Raw genomic sequence first — 25,084 nt, forward strand, 5'->3', positions numbered from 1 at the left:
AAAAAAACCATCAGCAAGGTGGTGGGGGTTTGTCTGTGGGGTGGGGTAGGGGGGAAGCTACACTACAGAAAAAACAAACAAACAAAAAAGCACTTTTTATTGCAAACTGGGTACTGGCAGACAAGATGGCCCCCAATAAGGCAGAGGGGAGGGTTAGAGAGCGGTTTTGGGGGGGATCAGGGAGGTTGGGGGCTAAGGGGGGGATCCTACACAGTAGCATATGTAAGTATGCTAAAAAATTATTATTATTTTTAAAAAAAAAAAACTTTTATTTTAGTACTGGCAGACTTTCTGCCAGTACTTAAGATGGCGGGGACAATTGTGGGGGTGGGGGAGGGAAGGGAGCTGTTTGGGAGGGATCAGGGGGTGGGATGTGTCAGATGGGAGGCTGATCTCTACACTAAAGCTAAAATTAACCCTGCAAGCTCCCTACAAACTCCCTAATTAACCCATTCACTGCTAGCCATAATACACGTGTGAGGCGCAGCAGGATTTAGCGGCCATCTAATTACCAGAAAGCAACGCCAAAGTCATATATGTCTGCTATTTCTGAACAAAGGGGATCCCAGACAAGCATTTACAACCATTTGTGCCATAATTGCACAAGCTGTTTGTAAATGATTTCAGTGAGAAACCTAAAATTGTGAAAAATGTTACGTTTTTTTTTAATTTGATCGCATTTGGCGGTGAAATGGTGGCATGAAATATACCAAAATGTGCCTAGATCAATACTTGGGGTTGTCTACTACACTACACTAAAGCTAAAATTAACCCTACAAGCTCCCTAAAAGCTCCCTAATTAACCCCTTAACTGCTGGGTATAATACACTTGTGGTGCGCAGTGGCATTTAGCGGCCTTCTAATTACCAAAAAGCAACGCCAAAGCCATATATGTCTGCTATTTCTGAACAAAGGGGATCCCAGAGAAGAGTTTACAGCCATTTATGCCATAATTGCACAAGTTGTTTGTAAATAATTTCAGTGAGAAACCGAAAGTTTGTGAAAAACTTTGTGAAAAAGTGAACGATTTTTTGTATTTGATCGCATTTGGCGGTGAAATGGTGGTATGAAATATACCAAAATTGGACTAGATCAATACTTTGGGATGTCTACTAAAAAAAAATATTTACATGTCAAGGGATATTCAGGGATTCCTGAAAGATATTAGTGTTCTAATGTAACTAGCGCTAATTTTGGAAAAAAATGGTTTGGAAATAGCAAAGTGCTACTTGTATTTACGGCCCTATAACTTGCAAAAAAAGCAAAGAACATGTAAACATTGGGTATTTCTAAAATCAGGACAAAATTTAGAAACTATTTAGCATGGGTGTTTTTTGTTGGTTTTAGATATGTAACAGATTTTGGGGGTCAAAGTTAGAAAAATTGTGTTTTTTTCGATTTTTTCTCATATTTTTTTTTTTTTTTTTTTTTTTTTTTTAAATATTTTTTATTGAGGTTTTACATAACAAACATAAAACATAGTACGCCTTTTGATAAATGAAAAGATACAAACATGAAGAAGCAAAATACTTCAACAATTGTGAAATGCAGTATTGACAGGCTGATGAAACCTCGATTTTACAATAATTAGTATAAGTGACTGACCATATAGAAACATAGTTTTAGGCCAATAGGGCCAGGAGTGTAAAAGATAACTGAAGGCCAGGTGGGTAGCTCACTAGGAGCTTCTAGAAGAGAAATAGTGAGTATATACCAAGGAAGGGGGGGGGGGGGAATGGATTTTCAGCGGGTAAGCACCGCTATGTAGATAAGGGAATATAGGGGAAGGAAGAGGGCATTAGAAATATACAATAACTAATGGAAGCTGTGGACCCCAAAGGTTCTTTTACATCAGTGAGTTTATAAGACCAATATAGTCAGAGAGAGGGACCCTGCCTAAATAGGCTAACTGTCGCATGGGCTGTAATAAAAAAAATAAAATAAAAAATCTGTGTCTAAATGACAGGAACTGCCAGGGCTATGAAAGAGATCTAAACTGGGCAGAGCTGTATTTGAAGGGAGGTCTGCAAGAGTTATACCCAAGTGAGATAGTTAGATCAAACAAAACTCTATAACTTGACAATACATCTCTTTTACTATAAGTATATAATAGTTGTAGTGCTACTGGGGGTCATACTGGCACTTTTAAGTGATTGGTAGTTTTTACTTTTAACTACAGCTCTAACTGTCTCCGCTAATAGTGGGTGCAATACTGTGGCGTGTAAAGGAAAGATAAGCATCCTGTGATATGCCAATACTAAGCTGCATGCATCCACTTGTGCAAGTGAACTAATAAGTGATTATGGTTAAATGCGCAGATATTGGGGTATAAATAATAGAAGCGTGAGTAATATATATCTTGGGGACACACTAGTTGTAGCCCTTAGCGGGAGTCATAGTATACTATGGGTCCTATAACTGATGAGGATTTAAAAGGAGACTAAATGCTTAGTTACCACATGTAGAAAATATAAGCATAGAGCATAGGATATAATACCAACAAGATACAATTAGTATAAGTTGAAATGATCTAAATATTTGTGTCCTAATCAAGTGCTGTGTAGAAAAGTGATATTAGGGGTATATCATCACTGAGTAACAGATATATAGATCTAAAAGATGTACAGCATTTATGCTAAGCTTTCTATTTTGTCTGGAATTTGCAGATTGTGTACACATATCATAGACAAGGAATTATATCTACATTTGGAAATAGACATATCTCTTCTGTTAAACATATACATATGGGAATCGCATCTATTTATAAAAAAGTAAATATGACATGGGGGTATAAACAACACAAAATAACACTCTATTGTTAGTTAGCTGAGGCAGACCTATGTATCAAAGAAACTATTACCAGGCTTCATAGTTATATTAGTACAAACTTCATATTAAGTTAGAGGTAACTCTCATGCAGAATAAACTGAAAAATAAGGTAAAAGGAGGACATTCACCTTAATTCACAACATAACCATATTCCCAACTTAACACAGATCTAAGGAAACTAGTGGAGCAATAACTGGTAGGTGGGTTAATGCAGTTATATGCGTGCAGAAAGTTATCATCTGTCAGCTGTAAATATCTAATATGTACGGTTCTAGTGTTCTAGAGGGATAGGTGTCACAGAGACTAAAATCTCTTTGCAGATCTGAAATGTTCATTTAGCAGATAGGTATATACTGATGCCCATCCAGGAATGAGTTATATAAGCAGTGTAGGCTATAGTAGCCCTTATGTGGGGTACCTTAATAGGGAGACTCAATATATGATTAGTTCTAAGGATAAATTATCAATACATATCAACTGACCATTCATGTATACAGAACCCCTAGATTAAACAAGTAAAATAATATTAACAACAAGGACCCCTATTCAAATATCAGACTTAACAGTCCTCATAAAGAAACAAGGTGCTAAAGCATTAAACAAGACAGCCCACATGTTTGTGTTGAATTAACATATAATGACAAGGACAATGAAGTTGCTTGTGGGGAGACCTAGGTGAAAAGGCCTCTATTTGGGAAGGGAATATGTGTCCAATGATTCAGTCTTGTAAACAGGTATTACTTTAAAAAGTTAGCATTGTCTTGCGGGGGAGCTGTATGATGTATATAGGCTGTCGATGCAAAAGAAAAAGGAAAAAAGTCACCCAATTCCCCTCCGGATGTAATCAAGCTCGCTGCTGGGGAGAGAGAGCCTCAGGATGGAGAACGTGATGAAAGGGCGCTGCAGAAGGAGCTCTCTTAGGCGGATCCGGGCTGCAGGGGATGAAGTCTGCCAGAATATATGAGATGCCAGGAACACATCAGTCTCTGCGAGGAAGGGCGCCAAATAAACAGGTAAGCCACCGGCCTTCACCGGAACCTTGGGTGACTCGATAAGACATAATGGGCTATCTAGATTTTTGCATACTTGACTCAGTGATTTGACCTTTCTCAGTTCCGTAGACTGCACCTCCTCCTGGACTACAGGTAAGATAGCGTTGCAGAGATCGGGTTGAGCACATGGGGATGGTAGCCTTCCGGAGCAAGTGGTGAGTGCCTGCTGCATCTGCGAGTTATCAAACTCTAGGAAGGGATCTGCCGTGAGAGGATCGCAACACTCACCAGCTTTTTCTGCGCCATGTGACAGATCTTCTCTCTCACCGCCCGCCATCTTGAATGCAGAGGTAGTTTTCCGTGTACTCACAGATCGTAACAGGCTAGAGAGTTCTTCATAGTCACGGGACATTTGATAGTCCAATCCCAACAGAAGTGCACGTACCTGCGCTGCCAGATCCCCCTCCATGTACATATAGTAAAGATATGGTCCACTGGAGAATTATTTTACCTCCTAGCAATTTCTAAATAGCGTTACCACTCTACCCAGTTAGCCCTCAAACCGGGAGAGGGGGGGGGGGGTAGATGGTATTGAGAGATAGGCCGCAGCAGTCCTTCTTTGCTAAGTTAGATTGTAGCCTCCGTTAGATGAGATCCTTATGAAAGTGGATTTAACAGCCTCAGTGTTATTTCATAGTAAAATGGATATCATTATACTTGCAAAAAGTTGGATATATAGTGAATAAATAACTCCACTTTTGTAGATAGTGAGGAGAGCCAAATGAATATGCGACTGATCCTGTCTGCGGCTTAGTCCCGCCCCCCCATTTTTTCTCATATTTTATCATTTTTTTTATAGTAAATTATATGATATGATAAAAATAATGGTATCTTTAGAAAGTCCATTTAATGGCGAGAAAAACGGTATATAATATGTGTGGGTACAGTAAATGAGTAAGAAGAAAATTACAGCTAAACACAAACACTGCAAAAATATAAAAATAGCCTTGGTCCCAAACGGACAGAAAATGGAAAAGTGCTGTGGTCATTAAGGGGTTAAAGTTCTTCTCTAGAATTGAAGATGGTATTACACTTTATTGTGTTTTTTTCTTCTTTGGGAGAACCACATTACATGGAGGGCTTCTTGTATTTTGGACTTTTACTATATCCTTTAATATCACACTTGTTTATTATTGATTTTTTTGTGTGATTATTTTATTTGTTTTCACATGTACTGAGTCTAAGGGGTAGATTTATAATAGTGCGAGCGGACATGATACAATGTAGCGGGAAGAAGGTCATCCTCCACAGGCCATTTGTTTTTTTGGGACATTCCTAAGAAGTGACCCTACTAAATACCCCTCAGAGAAAGGGGTGCTATAGAATCTGATGTTTCTGATGTGATGGATTTTCAGAAATTCAGGACTCTACCACTGAAGCAGTGGCTAAATATGTGACCTTTAATTTAATCATGGATAACATCCATACACTATTAAGAAAATTATTGGTGGACTTAGATTAGGATAATACTGCCACTACTGATATACAGCCACTGAAATAAATAGATACATTCTTTAAACCGGGTCCAGAACAGCCAACTCCCTTCCCAGTTACTGTTACTTTTATTCCATAAGCCAGATTTAAAAATATGTGCACTTTTCTTTCTGCAAATTTGGAAGTCTGGGACACTATTCCTAAGGTGGGTGAAGCAATATCCACTCTGGCTCAGCAGACTACAATTCCTTTGCAGGATAGTACCTCTTCAAGGGATCCCATGGACAGAAAACTTGAAGGCTTTCACAGGTGATTCTTGTAGCTTGCATGCTTTATGCTTAGTCCAGCTCTTATTGCAGCTGCAGCTACAGCGATATTGTGTAATAAACTTTCAGAACTAATTTCAGGAGAAGTTTCTCTGGAAAAGATCCAAAACTGCTTGAATTTAATCAGGACTGCAAACAGCTTTATATGTGATGCATCAGTGGAAATTATACACATTAGTGCAAAAAGCACTGATATGGCTGTCTAGACGAGCATTATGACTCAAATCCTGGTCTGCTGATACAGTCTCTAAGATTAGACAGTTATCTTCCATTTTAAGGGAAAGAATTTGTTGGACTAGGCCTGAATGCTATTATTGCAAAAACAACTGGAGGTAAGGGGGTTTCCTGCCACAAAATAAAAACTTCTAAAGCCAGGATTAGGTCTCAAGGATGCTTTTACTGCTTTTCACAAGCTAAGACTCAAAATATCCCCTCCTCCTCTACCTTGAGAGTAGGCACATTTAAAGCAATATTTAAAAGATTACTAACTTTTGGTTTTGCTATTCAAATTGGAACAATGATTTAGCATTACAATTATCTAAACAATGTAGTGTACCGTTTTTGTTTCAGAAACGAAGCTCCCTTTATCAGTAAAGTAATGATTTATTTTATCCTCATTACATCACGTAATCCAGCCCTCAAATGTGGTCCATCTATGATCTAACATACTTGCCAATTGGATGGCAAGTATGTGCATAAAATGAAAATACATTATCGTCATTCCACGCATGCGCAATAGGATCAGGTTAGTCTTGCATGCGCATATAGTGGCACAGAAGCCATGACCGACAATAGACTCAATAAAACGCATGCAATGACGTTGCGCTAACTTGCACATGCGCATTGAGTCTTGCAGTCGCCATCTTCCAACTGCAGTTGTCAGCCCGGATTGGAAATCCGTAACAGCGGACAACTCAGTGGGTTTGGAAATAGTTAAATTTTTGAAAATAGATATTTATAAAACGATATGTATTTAATACGAGACACATTGAAAAATGCTTTATTTATAGTTAAACTATTATAATATCATGATTCTATTTTTCACTACAGTGTCATTTTAAATCTAACACTGCCTGTTCCAAATCCAAACAAGCCAAGAAATCCATTCCTGAAACAAAGCCAGCATGAAGATGTTGCCCAAATTCCAGATGAGGCTCTGGTGTGGAGCAGATTAAATCTTTTTCAAGACTGGAGTGTTCGAAATCTCATCTGTACTAAATAGGGTTTAAATCAAGTTACTCAAGATCCCTTTTTAGGCCACTGCCTTTCTGGCTTGTGTAAATAGGAGTTATTTCTAATGTCCTGGTTTCAGAAATAAACAAGGGGTTCTTCTCCAACCTTTTCATAGTACCATTAAAGGAAGGTACCTTTAAGCCTATTTTAGATCTCAAAACAAGTTTCTGAAAGTGCCAACTTTCAAAATGGAGACTATTTTCACTATACTAGTGCAGGAAGTCTTGTTTAGGTTTACCATCAACTAAAAAGATCCTTATTTACAGGGATCATGTCATGTTCCAGAGAATTACTTTCTCAATAAGTATTATTAGTTTGTGGCACTCCCATTTGGTCTAGCACCATGCCTAGAGTGTCTTTTAAAAGGTTTTAGGAGAATTGCTGACTGTGATGTGAGCTCAGGGAATTATGTAGCTCTGCACCTGGATGATATTCTAGTGCAGGCACACTTTTCAGCTGGCAATGAAACACACACAAGCAGTTCTTCTGTTGGTGTGTAGTCATGGTTAGAAAATCAACCTACCAAAGTTCTCCTTGACTCTGCAGACCTGGGTATCCTTCCTAGTGTCATAATCGACTCAGTAACTATGAGCCTTTCTCTCAAAGAACAGCACAGACTCAAATTGCAACAGATCTGTGTTCAACTCTAACTCAATCCTCTTCCTTTCATTGTTTAATGTATGGATGTTTTAAGCCTCATGTTTACTGCATCAGACGCAGATTAATTTTTCTCAGATTTCACCTGCAGCTTCTCCAATTAGTAATGCTGCTGCTGCAGAATGGAGAATATTCTGGTGGACCACAAGACTATGGCTTCAACTACCACCTCTATGCTGATGATACCCAGATCTACCTTTCCACCCCTGCACTCTCTCCTTCTGTCAATTCTCACATCAGCAACTGCTTATCTGGCATTTCCTCCTGGATGGCCTCTCACCACCTAAAAATAAACATGTCCAAGACCGAACTACTTCTAATCCCCCCTCTAACTCTACTACAGTTTCTAATTTTTCCATCACTGTTGGCGGCACCACTATCTCTCCATCACCCCAAGTCCGCTGCCTCGGAGTTACACTTGACTCAAATCTGTCCTTCATTCCCCACATCCAATTGCTCTCTTCATCCTGCCGCAACCATCTATGCAATATCTCCAAAATGTGTCCGTTTCTGAGTGATGAAACTACTAAACTGCTAATCCACTCCCTGGTAATTTCCGACTTGACTACTGTAATAACTTACTAACTGGCCTCCCTCTCTCCCGCCTCTCTCCCCTTAAATCCATCCTAAATGCATCTGCCAGGCTAATCCACCTCTCTCGATGCTCCGTTTCTGCTGCATCTCTCTGTGAGCCCCTTCACTGGCTCCCCATTCCCAGCAGAATTAAATTTAAAATTCTCACCCTGACCTACAAAGCCCTCACCAACGCTGCCCCACCCTACCTGTCCTCACTCATCAACAAATATACTCCAGCCCGCCCCCTAAGATCCAACAATGACCTGCTTCTTGTGTCCCCCAACCATCAACTCCTCTCATGCTAGACTACAGGACTTCTCTCGTGCGGCACCAACCCTCTGGAACGCACTTCCTCGAGCTGTCAGATTCTCCCCTAACCTCTCCTCCTTTAAACATTCCCTAAAGACCTCTTTGTTCAGGCAAGCTTATCACCCGACTCATTAACAAATTAACTTCACTTACCTAACAGTTGCCCTCATCTATTTCCTCACTAATATCATTCTCACCTTTGCAGTCCCCAGCTCCTGTTTCCCATCCTCCTACCCATCTAGATTGTAAGTTCCCACGGGAATAGGGCCTTTAATTCCCCTTGTATTTGTCTGTAACATTTTGTCTTTTATTATATTGTTTCTCCGTTGTACTTTTATCCTTGTACCCATGGGCAGCGCTGTGAAATCTGTTGGCACTTTATAAATAAAGAATAATAATAATAGTGGTACACGTACCAATGGCTTGTTCAGTGAGCCTCGTTTCTTCAGCTAGCATGGGTTTTGATCAGCACAGATCATCACAGATGCCAGCCTGAAGGGTTGGGGTACAGTCTGGGGGTCTCACAGAGTGTAAAGTGTCTGGTCTCTTTGAGAGGTGAGGTAATCAATAAACATTCTGGAATTCCACAGAATCTTCAGGGCCCTTCAGGGGAGAGTGATAGGGGCTCAGCAGGGAGAGGATTGGGGCCAGTGCATCAGAGGAATGAGAGCAGTTTTAGCCTTACTTAAAACCTTTTTAACCAAGAGGAAAAGTAAGTGAAGCCTGGCTTGTTAAAGGGGCTTGGCCAGCATGAGTTGGACCAAAAACAAAAATGGGTAAAGGTTTTAAGTGCACAAAATTTAGGAGAACAACCTTCATTATTCACTAATAAAAGACTACAAAAAGACTATGATCACTAAATATAAAAGGAAAAAAAGACTATTACCAGAAAGTCCGGCCACTTCTTGCAGAGCCCCCGGTATTCCTGGCCTATAACTTGATACCTTGCATAATTTGGGGACACTGCTGGTGTACTAGCCTACTCCACTACAGAACAAAAAAGAAAAAAGAGCAGCAACAAAAAGCATGAGTTGGAACCAGACATTGAGAGCATCTGGGCCACTGTCAGAGAGTGGATTAGTCTGGGACATAGTTTTTGAGGCCGGCTGAGTCAATATAAATGAGAGGACATAGTGAGGTAGAGCCTAGGAAAGTACCTGTGCCAGCCAGAGTGGAAGATATAATTAAAGGGACAATGAACCCAAATTTTTTCTTTAATGATTCTGATAGAGCATGAAATTTTAAGCATCTTTTTAATTTACTCCTATTATAATTTTTTTTGTTCTCTTGTTATCTTTATTTTAAAAGCAGGAATGTAAATCTTAGCAGCCAGCCCATTTTAGGTTCAGCACCATGGATAGCGCTTGCTTATTGGAGGCTTACACCTACCCACCAATATGCAAGCATAAACCAGGTCCTCAACCAAAAATGGGCCGACTCCTATGCATCACATTCCTGCTTTTTAAATAAAGATAGCAAAAGAACAAAGAAAAAAATGATAATAGGAGTAAATTGGTAAGTTGCTTAAAATTGCTGTACAAAGATTTATATAGGAGCGCCGAAAGGCTAAAGGTATACTACAGGTTAATACTTGGATAACACCACTATAGTGTGGGTGTGTGATGGTATCTAAATATAATCAAATAGTTGACAGTGGTTCAGATTAATGGTTATTTAATTTACTTGTACATAGCATTAAAAACATCAAACAATATTAAAACCAGTTAAAATGATTGATCCTATCCAGATAGGATAGAGATCAAAGTTACAAAAGATCTGATCTAATTTTAAGAGGATAAATTATGGGTACAGAAAATTATTCCATCATCTCAAAGATATTAACATCAACAATGTGAATCGTACAGTTGTGGTCTAAAACTAAAAATATGTCAAATTGTATATAGGTGGTGTCCCATTAATGGGTAACTGTGAAACTGTTAATTCCAAAAAATCCAAAAAATTACAGACAAATTAGTGAATAAAAAATATCGAGTGACTCCAAGATAATGGAAAAAATAATCAAAAATGGATGTGAATTAAAAAATGTGAATAAAAAATGAATGAAAAAATGGGTTAAAAACGGGCCAAGGTAGCGCTTAGCCCAATGATGGATCAAATACCGGTATGATCAAAAAAAGAGAATGAAAATTGTGTCTAATATGGAATAGAAAATAAAAGGCAGTGTGTACATTTCTAGTGATACGGTGCGACAGTTAGTGACAATAAATTGTCTGACCCAGAAAATAAGGTATAATCTGATTCATTTTATACAGGAATGATTATATACATAGAAACTAACTAATAAAAACTAAACAAAGTGTTCTATAGAATCAATCCTATTAACCATAGAAAAAATCGATCATTTAAACAATAGACAATAATAGAACAATACTAAAATTCCCTTTCGGTGGGTGTATATGTGATAATCCAAAACAATCAATTAGTTAACGTAATGTCCCCCAAGTTATGGGGAAAAATAAGTCCTATATGATCCGGTTAAAGATCCGATGGATGACTGGGATCCTTAGAGAGGAGTGGAATTAGTCCTGGATTCCCATCCTAACAAACAAGTCCTCTGGGGAAAAAAACAAAAACAAAAAGTGCACTAAACACAAGGGCCTATGTGATATGGTCTATTGGTACATAGACTTACCCCAAAGTGCCGCGGTCCTGAGAGTATATGAGCCTCACAAATCTGTTACGAATCGTCTACGTGTTTCAGCCCTTAATAGGGCCTTTTTCAAGACATACTGAGGCTCATATCTAACTAAGCTTAAATAGCTGATGTAGTAGGAGTTGCCAGAGAAAAAAGGCGCCAATCTAAGTTTGGAGCGGTCGAATCAGCCGCCGTTGTTTGCCGGAGATCCGTTTCCTTAAGCGGAAGTTAGTTTCCACGGTGTTTCCGGTCCGGTAGACATTGAGGTTGCATTCTATTGGCTGATTGGAACAGCCAATAGAATGCAAGCTCAATCCTATTGGCTGATTGGATCTATTTGTAATTTAGTATAGGGTAGGGAAATTTTATTATTTTGGGGGGCTTTTTAATTTTATTAGGGGGATTAGATTAGGTGTAATTAGTTTAAAATTATTGTAATTCTTTTTTTATTTTCTGTAATTTAGTGTTTTGTTTTTTGTACTTTAGTTTATTGAATGTAATTGTAATTAATTGTAGGTAGTTTAGGTAATTTATTTAATGATAGTGTAGTGTTAGGTGTAATTGTAACTTAGGTTAGGATTTATTTTACAGGTAATTTTGTACTTATTTTAGCTAGATAGTTATTAAATAGTTAATAACTATTTAATAACTATTGTACCTAGTTAAAATAAATACAAAGTTGCCTGTAAAATAAAAATAAATCCTAAGATAGCTACAATGTAACTATTAGTTATATTGTAGCTATCTTATGGTTTATTTTATAGGTAAGTATTTAGTTTTAAATAGGAATAATTTATTTAATTATGTTAAATTAATTTTGTTTAATTTAAATTATATTTAAGTTAGTGGGGGTTAGACTTAGGGTTAGACTTAGGTTTAGGGGTTAATAAATTTATTATAGTAGCGGCGACTTTTTGGTTGGAAGATTAGGGGTTAATAAATGTAGGTAGGTGTTGGTGACGTTGGGGGGGGCAGATTAGGGGTTAATAAAATTTAACTATTGTTTGCGAAGTGGGAGTGTGCGGCGGTTTAGGGGTTAATAAATTTATTAAAGTGGCGGCGATGTCCGGTCGGCATATTAGGGCTTAATAATTGTAGGTAGGTGGCAGTGACTTTGGGGGCGGCAGATTAGGGGTTTATAAGTATAATGTAGGTGGCGGCGATATTGGGGGCAGTATATTAGGGGTTCATAGGGATAATGTAGGTGGCGGCGGTGTCCGGAGCGGCAGGTTAGGGGTTAATTATATAATGTAGGTGGCAACGATGTTGGAGCAGCAGATTAGGGGTTAATAAGTGTAAGATTAGGGGTGTTTAGACTCGGGGTTCATGTTAGGGTGTTAGGTGTACACATATTTTTTATTTTCCCATAGGAAACAATGGGGCTGCTTTAGGAGCTGGACACTACTTTTTTGCAGGTTTTTTTCCAGCCAGCTCAGCCCCATTGTTTCCTATAGGAAATTGTGCATGAGCACGTTTAGCCAGCTTACCGCTACCGTAAGCAACGCTGGTATTGAGGTGAGATGTGGAGCTAAATTTTGCTCTACGCTCACCTTTTGCGGCTAATGCCAGGTTTAAAAAAACCTGTAATACCAGCGTTGGCTTAAGGTAGCGTTAGAAAAAAAAGCCTAGTTAGAAACTCACCCCTGTTAACGCCAAACTCGTAATCTCGCCGTTAGTTTGTCAGGATCTCCTGAAGGAGGATTTGGTGCTTAGCACTTATGCTTAGGGTTGTACAGCAGTACCTGGGATGGCTATTCAATTCTATTCATTTTCTAGACTTTGATATTTTTCAGTTATCTGAGGATATTGTCAGTGCAATGGTCCACTCTACATCTTTTCAGATAATGAGCCATTTCTTCACAGCTTTCACGGTGGGTTTTACCTAAATCCCTCAAGAACTGCATAGTGTAAAATAATTCTTACTGCATGAGGTATGCCCAATATGCTTGAGAGCAATAGATTTCAACCACATGGGTTTCAGGCAACGCATTGTTCAGAAACCAAAATTGTTTAATAAATCACAGTGCAAGTTGTTTGTGATCATAATATGCTCAAATATGTTTATTTTGTGTTTCCTGGGAGTACTCATGACTCATGTATCTGGCATCAATAGTCTTTTTACAGGTGTGAGTTGGGTGTATATGTGTTGTGGTTTAACTCCTATTGGTGATGTGCCATTTCATACTCTTGTGCTAAAGCTATGTTTGCACTGATCCAATTTAAAGGGACATTCTAGTTGAAATTAAAGTTGCATTATTCAGATAGGGCATGTAGTTTTAGACAACTTTCCAATCTACTTTTATCATCAAGTTTGATTTGTTCTCTTGGTATTCTTAGTTGAAAGCTAAACCCAGGTAGGCTCATATGCTAATTTGTAAGCCCTTGAAGGCCGCCTTTTATCTGAATGCATTTGACAGGTTTTCACAGCTAGAGGGTCTTAGTTCATGTGTGCCATTGTCAGGGTAAAAGGAAACAGATTGAGACAAGAAGTGCAAAAATATTCACACCTTTATTAATAACAAAAAATAATTAAAAAGTCCACAAGTCAAACAACAAGCCAGGAGTCAAAGCCAGAGCTGTTAGTCAGACGAGCCGAGGCAGAAGCCAAAGCGAATAGTCAGACGAGCCGAGTCAGGAGCCAAAGCAATTAGTCAGACGAGCAGGAATCAGGAACAAGGAGAACAACAGAGTCAGGAACAAGCCAGAGACCAGGAACCAGGAGCGACGTCAGACAGCCATGTTATACACAGGAACTCACAAACAGGACTAAGACAACGCAAGGGCAAAGCATACTGAACAGAGGCCCATTAAATAACAAGTGATGACATCACAATTCTGAGACTGCAACCTGTTTCACACGGATGATGTACACCAGTCTGTCCATAAGAGAAATGCAGGAAATGAGCAGCATCACACACCAGATTCAGCAAGAGAGGTGAGTAAAATGGCTGCCAGCAGCACATGGCAAACAAAGCAGGGAAAAAACCCTGACAGCCATATAGATAAAATTGTGCTCATGCCCGTGGAGTTACTTATGAGAGGGTACTGATTAACTAAAATGCAAGTCTGTGAAAAGAACTGAAATAAGGGGGCAGTTGGCAAATGCATAGATACAAGGAAATCATAGAGGTAAAAAGTACATTAATATAAACGTGGTGGTTATGCAAAACTGGGGAATGGGTGATAAAGGGATTATCTATCTTTCTAAACAAAAAGTATGGAGTAGACTGTCCCTTTAAATAGTTTAGTTTTAATAGTTTTATTGTTTTTTCTATGTATTATCGACACAAAACCTACCTTGTTTTTTAGAAGCCAATAAATAACTACGGCAAGATTACGAGTCTTGCGTTAGGGTTAAAAAGCAGCGTTGAGAGGTCCCAACAATGCTTTTCAATGCCCGCTGGTATTACGAGTCTGGAAGGTGTATCGCTCACTTTTATTCTGCGACTCGAGCTAACCGCAAACGTCTTCACCCAGCCGGGCACAAGTGGTCCTCCAGAGGGGCAGAAGTCTTCATCCGATCCGGGCAGAAGAGGACCTCCAGATGGCCAGAAGTCTTCATCCAGGCGGCATCTTCTATCTTCATCCATCCGGAGCGGAGTGGTTCATCTTGAAGCCAGCCGATGCGGAGCATCCATCTAGACCGACGACTACATGACGAATGAAGGTTCCTTTAAATGACGTCATCCAAGATGGCGTCCCTTGAATTCCGATTGGCTGATAGGATTCTATCAGCCAATCGGAATTAAGGTAGGAAAAAATCCTATTGGCTGATGTAATCAGCCAATAGGATTGAAGTTCAATCCTATAGGCTGATCCAATCAGCCAATAGGATTGAGCTTGCATTCTATTGGCTGTTCCAATCAGCCAATAGAATGCAAGCTCAATCCTATTGGCTGATTGGATCAGCCAATAGAATTTTTCCTACCTTAATTCCGATTGGCTGATAGAATCCTATCAGCCAATCGGAATTCAAGGGATGCCATCTTGGATGACGTCATTTAAAGGAATGTTCATTCGTCGTGTAGTCGTCGGTCTGGGTGGATGCTCCGCGTCGGCTGGCTTCAAGATGGACCCGCTCCGAGTAGGGTTGGGTGTGTGGGTGGTGGGTTTTAATGTTGGGGGGGGGGTATTGTATTTTTTTTACAGGTAATAGAGCTGATTACTTTGGGGCAATGCCCCGCAAAAGGCCCTTTTAAGGGCTATTTGTAATTTAGTATAGGGTAGGGTTTTTTTTTTATTTTGGGGTGCTTTTTTATTTTATTAGGGGGATTAGATTAGGTGTAATTAGTTTAAAATTCTTGTAATTATTTAATTTTTTTCTGTAATTTAGTGGGTTTTTTTTAGTACTTTAGTTTATTTATTTAATTGTAGTTAATTGTAGGTAATTTAGGTAATTCATTTAATGATAGTGTAGTGTTAGGTGTAATTGTAATTTAGGTTAGGATTTATTTTACAGGTACTTTTGTATTTATTTTAGCAAGGTAGTTATTAAATAGTTAATAACTATTTAATAACTATTGTACATAGTTAAAATAAATACAAAGTTGCCTGTAAAATAAAAATAAACCTTAAGCTAGATACAATGTAACTATTAGTTATATTGTAGCTAGCTTAGGGTTTATTTTATAGGTAAGTATTTAGTTTTAAATAGGAATTATTTATTTAATTGTAGTAATTTTATTTCGTTTTATTTAAATTATATTTAAGTTAGGGGGGTTATACTTAGGGTTAGACTTAGGTTTAGGGGTTAATAACTTTATTATAGTGGCGGCGACGTTGAGGGTTAATAAATATAATGTAAGTGTCTGCAATGTTGGGGGCGGCAGATTGGCGGTTAATAAGTTTAAGATTAGGGGTGTATATACTCGGGGTTCATGTTAGGGTATTAGGTGTAGACATAAAATGTGATTCCCCATAGGAAACAATGGGGCTGCGTTAGGAGCTTAACGCTGCTTTTTTGCAGGTGTTAGGTTTTTTTTCAGCCGAATCAGCCCCATTGATTCCTATGGGGAAATCATGCATGAGTACGTTTAGCCAGCTCACCGCTACCGTAAGCAGCGCTGGTATTGAGGTGAGATGTGGAGCTAAATTCTGCTCTACGCTCACCTTTTTGCGGCTATCACCGGGTTTAAAATAATACCAGCGTTACTTTAGGTGAGCGGTGAGCAGAAACTAAGCATCCCCTGTTACCGCAAAACTCATAATCTCGGTGCTAGTTTGCAGAAAAAGCCCACAATTTTTGTATCATTATTTTCTATACATCTTCAAAAAGAAGCCATGTTTAGCATTAGTTCATCTATTAAAAACACAAACATTCTGGATTCTATCTATTATTCAAATATAATTGCTAGTTAATGTGAAGCATCATTTTTACAGAAAATCAGTATTAATATAATAGCTAATCATAAACAAAATTGATACATTTTATACTACTTATATATACATGAATCCGATATTTCAGTGGTGGGCCTCAGTCTTTTAAATGATTAGTCTTATAAAATATATTTATGGTGGGTGTGACAAAGGCTTCCTTAAATACCTGAAGGTAAAATTAACATCACTTGCATCTTTGAGGGACATGACATCCCTTAATTTAAAGTGAAGGATCTTATATATCAAATCAATAATCTTATGCCCTTGTAAGTGACAATGAGGCTGAGCTATAGATTTCTATTCATGTAGTGTTAAGAATAAGAATGCGTCTTTGTACCTGGGTCTGTAGAATGACACTTTGTGTCCCTTTCAGTTGAGTAATTAATGTTAAAAAGTGCTTTTAACTTGTACTTGCAACCCAATATTCTATTATCCTCAGGTTATATTTAAGGGTATGAATGCAGGGCTTGTAGGGGGCTAAACTGAAGGAATATCAACTCAAGTAATTACATGGTAGAGCAATAGTTATTTTAATAAATCATTTAAACAAACAAATTGTCATCTAGTAACATAGTAGATGAGGTTGAAAGAAGACAGAATGTTAAAACTTTTTAAATCCCTGTTTCATTAAACACAAAGCAAAAAACAAAAACAAAAAAAACTAGCATTAGGTATTTATCCAAAAATATAGCTAATCCCTTTTTAAAGTTATATATTATATTTGCAGTTAGTACCTCTTAAGGCAAAGTTACACTGATAAACTGTGCTCCTTCCAACTCTCAATATTGGGCTTGCGAATATATATATATACTAGTCCTAAAGCCCGTTTACACGGGCCATTTTTTGCAGTACAGCGGACCCACCCCTTGCTCTCTCTCCCTCTCTTTTGCTCTCTCTCTCTCCCCCTCTATTTTGCTCTCTCTCCCCCTCTCTTTTATGCTCTCTCCCCCTCTCTTTTGCACTCTCTCTCGCTCCACCTCTCTTTTGCTCTCTTTACCCCCTCTCTTTTGCTCTCTCTACCCCCTCTCTTTTGCTCTCTCTACCCTTTCTTTTGCGCTTTCCCCTCTCTTTTGCTCCCTCTCTCCTCCCTCTCTTTTGCTTTCTCTCCCCCCTCTCTTTTGCACTCTCTCTCTCCCCCTCTCTTTTGCTCTCTCTCTCCCCCCTCTCTTTTTGCACTCTCTCTCTCCCCCCTCTCTTTTGCGCTCTCTCCCTCTCTTTTGCGCTTTTTCTCTCCCCCTCTCTTTTGCGCTCTCTCTCTCCCCCTCTCTTTTGCGCTTTCTCTCCCCCTCTTTTTTGCATTCTCTCTCTCCCCCCTCTCTTTTGAGCTCTCTCTCTCCCCCCTCTCTCTCCCCCCTCTGTTTTGTGCTCTTTCTCTCCCCCTCTCTTTTGCACTCTATCTCCCCCCTCTCTTTTGTGCCCTCTCTCACCCCTCTCTTTTGCGCTCTCTCAATCCCCCCTCTCTTTTGCTCTGTCTCTTTCCCCTCTCTTTTGCTCTCTCTCTCCATCCCTCTCTTTTGCTCTTTCTCTCCATCCCTCTATTTTGCTCTCTCTCTCCCCCTCTATTTTGCTCTCTCTCCCCTCTCTTTTGCTCTCTCTCTCTCTCTCTCTCTCTCTCTCTCTCTCTCTCTCTCTCTCTCTCTCCCTTTCTTTGCTCTCTCTCTCCTCTATTTTGCTTTCTCCCCCCTCTTTTTTGCTCTCTCTCTCTCCCCCCTCTCTTTTGCTCTCTCTCTCCCCCTCTCTATTGCTCTCTCTCCCCTCTCTTTTTCTCTCTCTCCCCCTCTCTTTTTCTCTCTCTCCCCCTCTCTCTCCCCATCTCCCCCTCTCCATCCCTCTATTTTGCTCTCTCTCTCCCCCTCTCTTTTGCTCTCTCTCTCCCCTCTCTTTTGCTCTCTCTCTCCCCCTTTCTTTTGCTCTCTCTCTCTCTCTCTCTCTCTCTCTCTCTCTCTCTCTCTCTCTCCTCTCTTTTGCTCTCTCCCCCTCTCTTTTGCTCTCTCTCTCTTCCCTCTCTTTTGCTCTCTCTCTCCCCTCTCTTTTGCTCTCTCTCTCCCCCTCTCTATTGCTCTCTCTCCCCCTCTCTTTTTCTCTCTCTCCCCCTCTCCCCCCTCTCTTTTTCTCTCTCTCCCCCATCTCTTTTGCTCTCTCTCCCCCTCTCTCTCCCCATATCCCCCTCTCTTCTTTTGCTCTCTCTCCCCTCTCTCTTTTGCTCTCTCTCCCCCTCTCTTTTGCGCTCTCTCTCCTCCATGTCTTTTTCTCTCTCTTCCCTTTATTTTGATCTTTCCCCTCTATTTTGCTCTCTCTTTCCCCTATCTTTTGCTATTTCCACTCTCTTTTGCTCTCTCTTCCCCTCTCTTTAGCTCTTTCCCATCTCTTTTGGTCTCTTCCCCACTCTTTCTATCTCTCTTCCCTCTCTATCACGCCGACCACGCCCGCCCCGCCCCCACCACGCCCGGTCACGCCCCGTCTGTCAACGCCCACTTTCACCACACCGCAAACAGCAGATCAGGTAAGGCCAGGTGTGTTTGTCCTTGTGCTGTCACTACTGCACATGACAGCTTCGAACAAAGACACTTGGCCTTTCATATTATAGGATATATATATATATATATATATATATATATATATATATATATATATATATACAAAAGACTCTTCTATTCTTTTTAGAGGTTTTTCAAAACATTTATTGGTTCCAACGTTTCGGCCCCAATCTGGGCCTTTCTCAATAGTATTTTGTATACCTGTACATACCTATGACTCTGGCTCTAATAAGTTATGTCAGAGTGCTGACCTATATACAGGGAGTGCAGAATTATTAGGCAAATGAGTATTTTGACCACATCATCCTCTTTATGCATGTTGTCTTACTCCAAGCTGTATAGGCTTGAAAGCCTACTACCAATTAAGCATATTAGGTGATGTGCATCTCTGTAATGAGAAGGGGTGTGGTCTAATTACATCAACACCCTATATCAGGTGAGCATAATTATTAGGCAACTTCCTTTCCTTTGGCAAAATGGGTCAAAAGAAGGACTTGACAGGCTCAGAAAAGTCAAAAATAGTGAGATATCTTGCAGAGGGATGCAGCACTCTTAAAATTGCAAAGCTTCTGAAGCGTGATCATCGAACAATCAAGCGTTTCATTCAAAATAGTCAACAGGGTCGCAAGAAGCGTGTGGAAAAACCAAGGCGCAAAATAACTGCCCATGAACTGAGAAAAGTCAAGTGTGCAGCTGCCAAGATGCCACTTGCCACCAGTTTGGCCATATTTCAGAGCTGCAACATCACTGGAGTGCCCAAAAGCACAAGGTGTGCAATACTCAAAGACATGGCCAAGGTAAGAAAGGCTGAAAGACGACCACCACTGAACAAGACACACAAGCTGAAACGTCAAGACTGGGCCAAGAAATATCTCAAGACTGATTTTTCTAAGGTTTTATGGACTGATGAAATGAGAGTGAGTCTTGATGGGCCAGATGGATGGGCCCTTGGTTGGATTGGTAAAGGGCAGAGAGCTCCAGTCCGACTCAGACGCCAGCAAGGTGGAGGTGGAGTACTGGTTTCGGCTGGTATCATCAAAGATCAGTTTGTGGGGCCTTTTCGGGTTGAGGATGGAGTCAAGCTCAACTCCCAGTCCTACTGCCAGTTTCTGGAAGACACCTTCTTCAAGCAGTGGTACAGGAAGAAGTCTGCATCCTTCAAGAAAAACATGATTTTCATGCAGGACAATGCTCCATCACACGCGTCCAAGTACTCCCCAGCGTGGCTGGCAAGAAAGGGTATAAAAGAAGAAAATCTAATGACATGGCCTCCTTGTTCACCTGATCTGAACCCCATTGAGAACCTGTGGTCCATCATCAAATGTGAGATTTACAAGGAGGGAAAACAGTACACCTCTCTGAACAGTGTCTGGGAGGCTGTGGTTGCTGCTGCACGCAATGTTGATGGTGAACAGATCAAAACACTGACAGAATCCATGGATGGCAGGCTTTTGAGTGTCCTTGCAAAGAAAGGTGGCTATATTGGTCACTGATTTGTTTTTGTTTTTTTTTTGAATGTCAGAAATGTATATTTGTGAATGTTGAGATGTTATATTGGTTTCACTGGTAAAAATAAATAATTGAAATGGGTATATATTTGTTTTTTGTTAAGTTGCCTAATAATTATGCACAGTAATAGTCACCTGCACACACAGATATCCCCCTAAAATAGCTATAACTAAAAACAAACTAAAAACTACTTCCAAAACTATTCAGCTTTGATATTAATGAGTTTTATGGGTTCATTGAGAACATGGTTGTTGTTCAATAATAAAATTAATCCTCAAAAATACAACTTGCCTAATAATTCTGCACTCCCTGTATATATGTATATATATATATATATATATATATATACAGACATCATTAACCTCTTAGATACCCCTTATCTATTGAAAATAGGCCCAGTTTAGCTAACCTCTCCTATATTACCCATACTAATTGTATATCGTTCTCCTGAACCCCTTCTAATTCTTCAACTTTCTTTACAATAATTAGTCCCAAAAACTGTAGCCCATACTCAAGGTGAGGTCTTAGCAAGGATTTATACAAAATAATGCCATTTTAATACATCTTAATATTTGAATCTGCTACTTTTAGTGTGTTATCCACATGAGCTCAAAATCCTTTGCACGTCTGTTTTACCAAGTCTTTTTCAATTTAAGTATTAGGTAGCATCCATGTTAAATTCCATTTAGTACTTACCAGCCAATTCTTAAAATTTTTGTAAGGTATATGTCCCTGGAATGCAAAACAATGAAAACATTGATAACAAAACAACAAAAAACCTAAAAGTTTTAAATCTTATAAAGAATTTAGTTCAATTCAGAACTTTCTGATACACATTATGCAGATATATACAGTTGTATGCAAAAGTTTAGGCACCCCTGACAATTTTCATGTTTTTCATTTATAAATAATTGGGTGTTTGAATCAGCAATTTCATTTTGATCTATCAAATAACTAACGGACACAGTAATATTTCAGTAGTGAAATGAAGTTTATTGGATTAACAGAAAATGTGCAATATGCATCAAAACGAAATTAGACAGGTGCATAAATTTGGGCACCCTTGTTATTTTGTTGATTTGAATACCTGTAACTACCTAGCACTGATTAATTGGATCACACAATTGGTTTGGTGAGCCCATTAAGCCTTGAACTTCATAGACAGGTGCATCCAATCATGAGAAAATATATTTAAGGTGGCCAATTGCAAATTTTTATCTCTTTGACTCTCCTGTGAAGAGTGGCAACATGGGGGGGGGGGGGTCTCAAAACAACTCTCAAATGACCTGAAAACAAAGATTGTTCAAGATTATGGTTTAGGGAAAGGCTACAAAAAGCTATTGCAGAGATTTAATCTGTCAGTGTCCACTGTGAGGAACATAGTGAGGAAATGGAAGACCACAGGCATAGTTTATGTTAAGGCTAGAATTGGCAGGCCAAGTAAAATATCAGAGAGGCAAAGGATGGTGAGAACAGTAAAAAAAAAACACAGACCTCCTCTGGCTTTACCTATGTGCTTACAGCGTTGTTGTAGCTATATTTTTTAACAATTTTTCTAATAAATTGGATTTTTTATTATATGCCTTGAGTACCTGCATCCTCTGTTCCTCTACCTACAAAATCATCTTGCTGCAGATGGTGCCACTGTGCATCGTTGAACCTGAATATCATTAAAAATCTGTGGGTTGATTTAAAGCGGGCTGTCTATGCTCGGCAACCATCAAACCTAACTGAACTGGAGATGTTTTGCAAGGAGGAATGGTCCAAAATACCTTCAGCCAGAATCCAGACACTCATTACAGGCTATAGGAAGCGTCTAGAGGCTGTTATTTTTGCTAAAGGAGGCTCTACTAAATATTGATGCAATATTTCTGTTGGGGTGCCCAAATTTATGCACCTCTCTAATTTCGTTTTGATACATATTGCACATTTTCTGTTAATCCAATAAACCTCATTTCACTACTGAAATATTACTGTGTCCTTCAGTTATTTGATAGATCAAAAAGAAATTACTGATCCAAACACCTAATTATTTAAAAATGAAAATCATGGAAATTGTCAGGAGTGCCAAAACTTTTGCATACAATTGTATATTATCTCAAACTTTCTAATGCAAAAATTAATTTTAATCATTTCATTTTTAACGTTTAATTTCACATTTCATAGACATGACACATAATTTCTATTTAATGTCTGTGGATAATTTTTTTTGAGTAACATAAAAGTTTAAAGATTTTTCTCATTCTAGAATTTATTGATGCTATAGTGAATCTAGGGCAGTGATATAACCTTCAATCTGTAAGTTATAATATTAGCAGCAAATCAAGCAGTTCTTTTTGCATGCACTCAGTAATTTAAATATGGAATAGAAATAGTATAGGCAAGCTATTAAATTCTAGTCTGTAGGCACTGAGTTTGTGAAGTGGAAAATAGCAAAATAGCTACAAAATTATATCTGTTACCATAAAGCTTAAAAGCAAAACCTGTGATCTCTTATGGAGAACCTATTGGTGAAAAAAAAACATTTGTGTAAGATTATAGGAATTCTGGTACATTTCACTTTGTTGATGTGAACAGTTTAATGTTTATTTATTAGGAGTTTATTACTATTGACGGCTTCTGATTGTACATATACTGTATGTTCAGAAGGATATTGGCAGAAATTTCTTTCTTTTTTTTTTTAACTCAAAAGGCAATTTAGACACATAACAGACATTTCCACAGAAAAAAAGATGAAAGAAACCTGTAGCGTGCAATTCGTAGAATAGTGATCAGATTTTTGCAGTGACATAAGTAAAACATTCTGTAGATAATCTTAAGTCATTTTACATGGTTATCGGTGCACATGCAACCAATATTGAACATAAATGCAATTGCTGTTGAAAAGCTGCCAGTAATTTTCTTCAATTCAATGCTACAAAATGAAAAAGGCATTTTGTATTTGCAGTTTCTTGATACATGTTAAATGGATATTAAACTCAGAAAGTCATTCTCCATCAAATGTTTAATTATATGTACAAAAAAGACAGAAAGATGGAAAGAGAAATAAATAAAGAAAGAAATATATAAAGAAAGAAAGAGAGAGAGAGAAAGAAAGAAAGAAAGGCGTCGAATTATCAAGGGACGATTGGCCCTGAATGCCCCTGTTTCTGCGCAAGCCTTCAGGCTCGCCGGAAACAGGAGTTAGGAAGCAGCGGTTGTAAGACCACTGTTCCTTAACTCGTCCGCCGCCTCGAATACGATTGGGTTGATTGACACTCCTGCTAGCGGCCAATTGCCCGCGGCCCTATAGAGTGAAAGAGAGAAAGAAAGAGGGAAAGAAAGAAAGAATGAAAAGGATATCATTTATGTCTGTTTCTAAGGTTAGTGGAAGCGCTTGTATGTTATCCAAAAACGTGTCTGAAACAATAAGCAGTCAGATTCAGCATAATTATCATCTATTATTGTAATTTTATTTATAAAAGTGTCAGACACGTACTGAAAAATACAAATGACAAGAGGCGTCTCATAGGGTTCTAACGTCTACCATCGGAAGATGAATAAAAAAAAACAATAAATGTACCACACGTAGTGCTCATGAGGCGTGCTGGAGAGTTTTCCAGCTAAACTCAGTGTGACAATGCTGGAACAAAGCAGTCAAGGTGAAGCATCGTCCTGCCCCTTCCACCGGAACATCTAATGTTTGGCGAGTGGCGTCGCCAAGTCTCACTGAATCCGTATACCACCATGCGGCTAGTGGAGGAAAACTCGCAATAGAGTGAGCAATCAATCAATATGTTTACCTCAAAAAGCCAGCATATAATACAGCAAGTGGGATAGAATACAAAGTTAAAATGTATTTAAAAAAACATACTGGAACATTAGAAAGTTAACTCTAACCCATTTCATGATCTTACGTATTATAGATACAATATAGGTGGCAAACACATTGGCATAAATTCCAGTCCTGTTGCAAAATGGGCCTGGTGTTTCAAAAAAAAGTATCACCTCCCATTTTTAACCCAATGAATAAGAATACGCTGGTAAATTCTACTAGCTCATAGCTGTTGCACATGTGTTAAAATGTATGATCTCCTCAGTACGGTGGCAATAGCCGACCTAAAAAAGAAGCATTTAATAAGTAGTAGTGTTTATATAGGTATCAGTTTCAGCCTTATTTTACAAGGACAAGTTAACCCCCCACTTACCCAATGCTCTCCACAACAATGGGCTAGATTACAAGTTTGCCCATTTACGGGCGCATGTTAAATAACCAGCTATTACAAGTGGCTGGTTAATGCTTCCATGAGCTCGCAGTTTCACTTTGCGTTAATAAAGAGTACAGTAGTTCAAATAAAATAAAAATATTAGCATCTTTATTTTTAAAATAACAAACTTATATCTTATATCTACTCATGCCTCAAACCCTAAACGTCTCTTCTCCATTTTCAACTCTCTCCTTTATCCACCTGCTCCACCCCCTTCATCTGTCTTTAGTGCTCAAGACCTGGCAGACTACTTTTTCAACAAAACAATTACCATCTGAAGTAATATCCCAACACAAGACTGCAGCCTTCAATCTCCACCCCGGCAACCCCCTCCACCACTCTC

The sequence above is a fragment of the Bombina bombina genome, chromosome 4, assembly GCF_027579735.1.
Source record: "Bombina bombina isolate aBomBom1 chromosome 4, aBomBom1.pri, whole genome shotgun sequence".
NCBI lineage: Eukaryota > Metazoa > Chordata > Amphibia > Anura > Bombinatoridae > Bombina > Bombina bombina.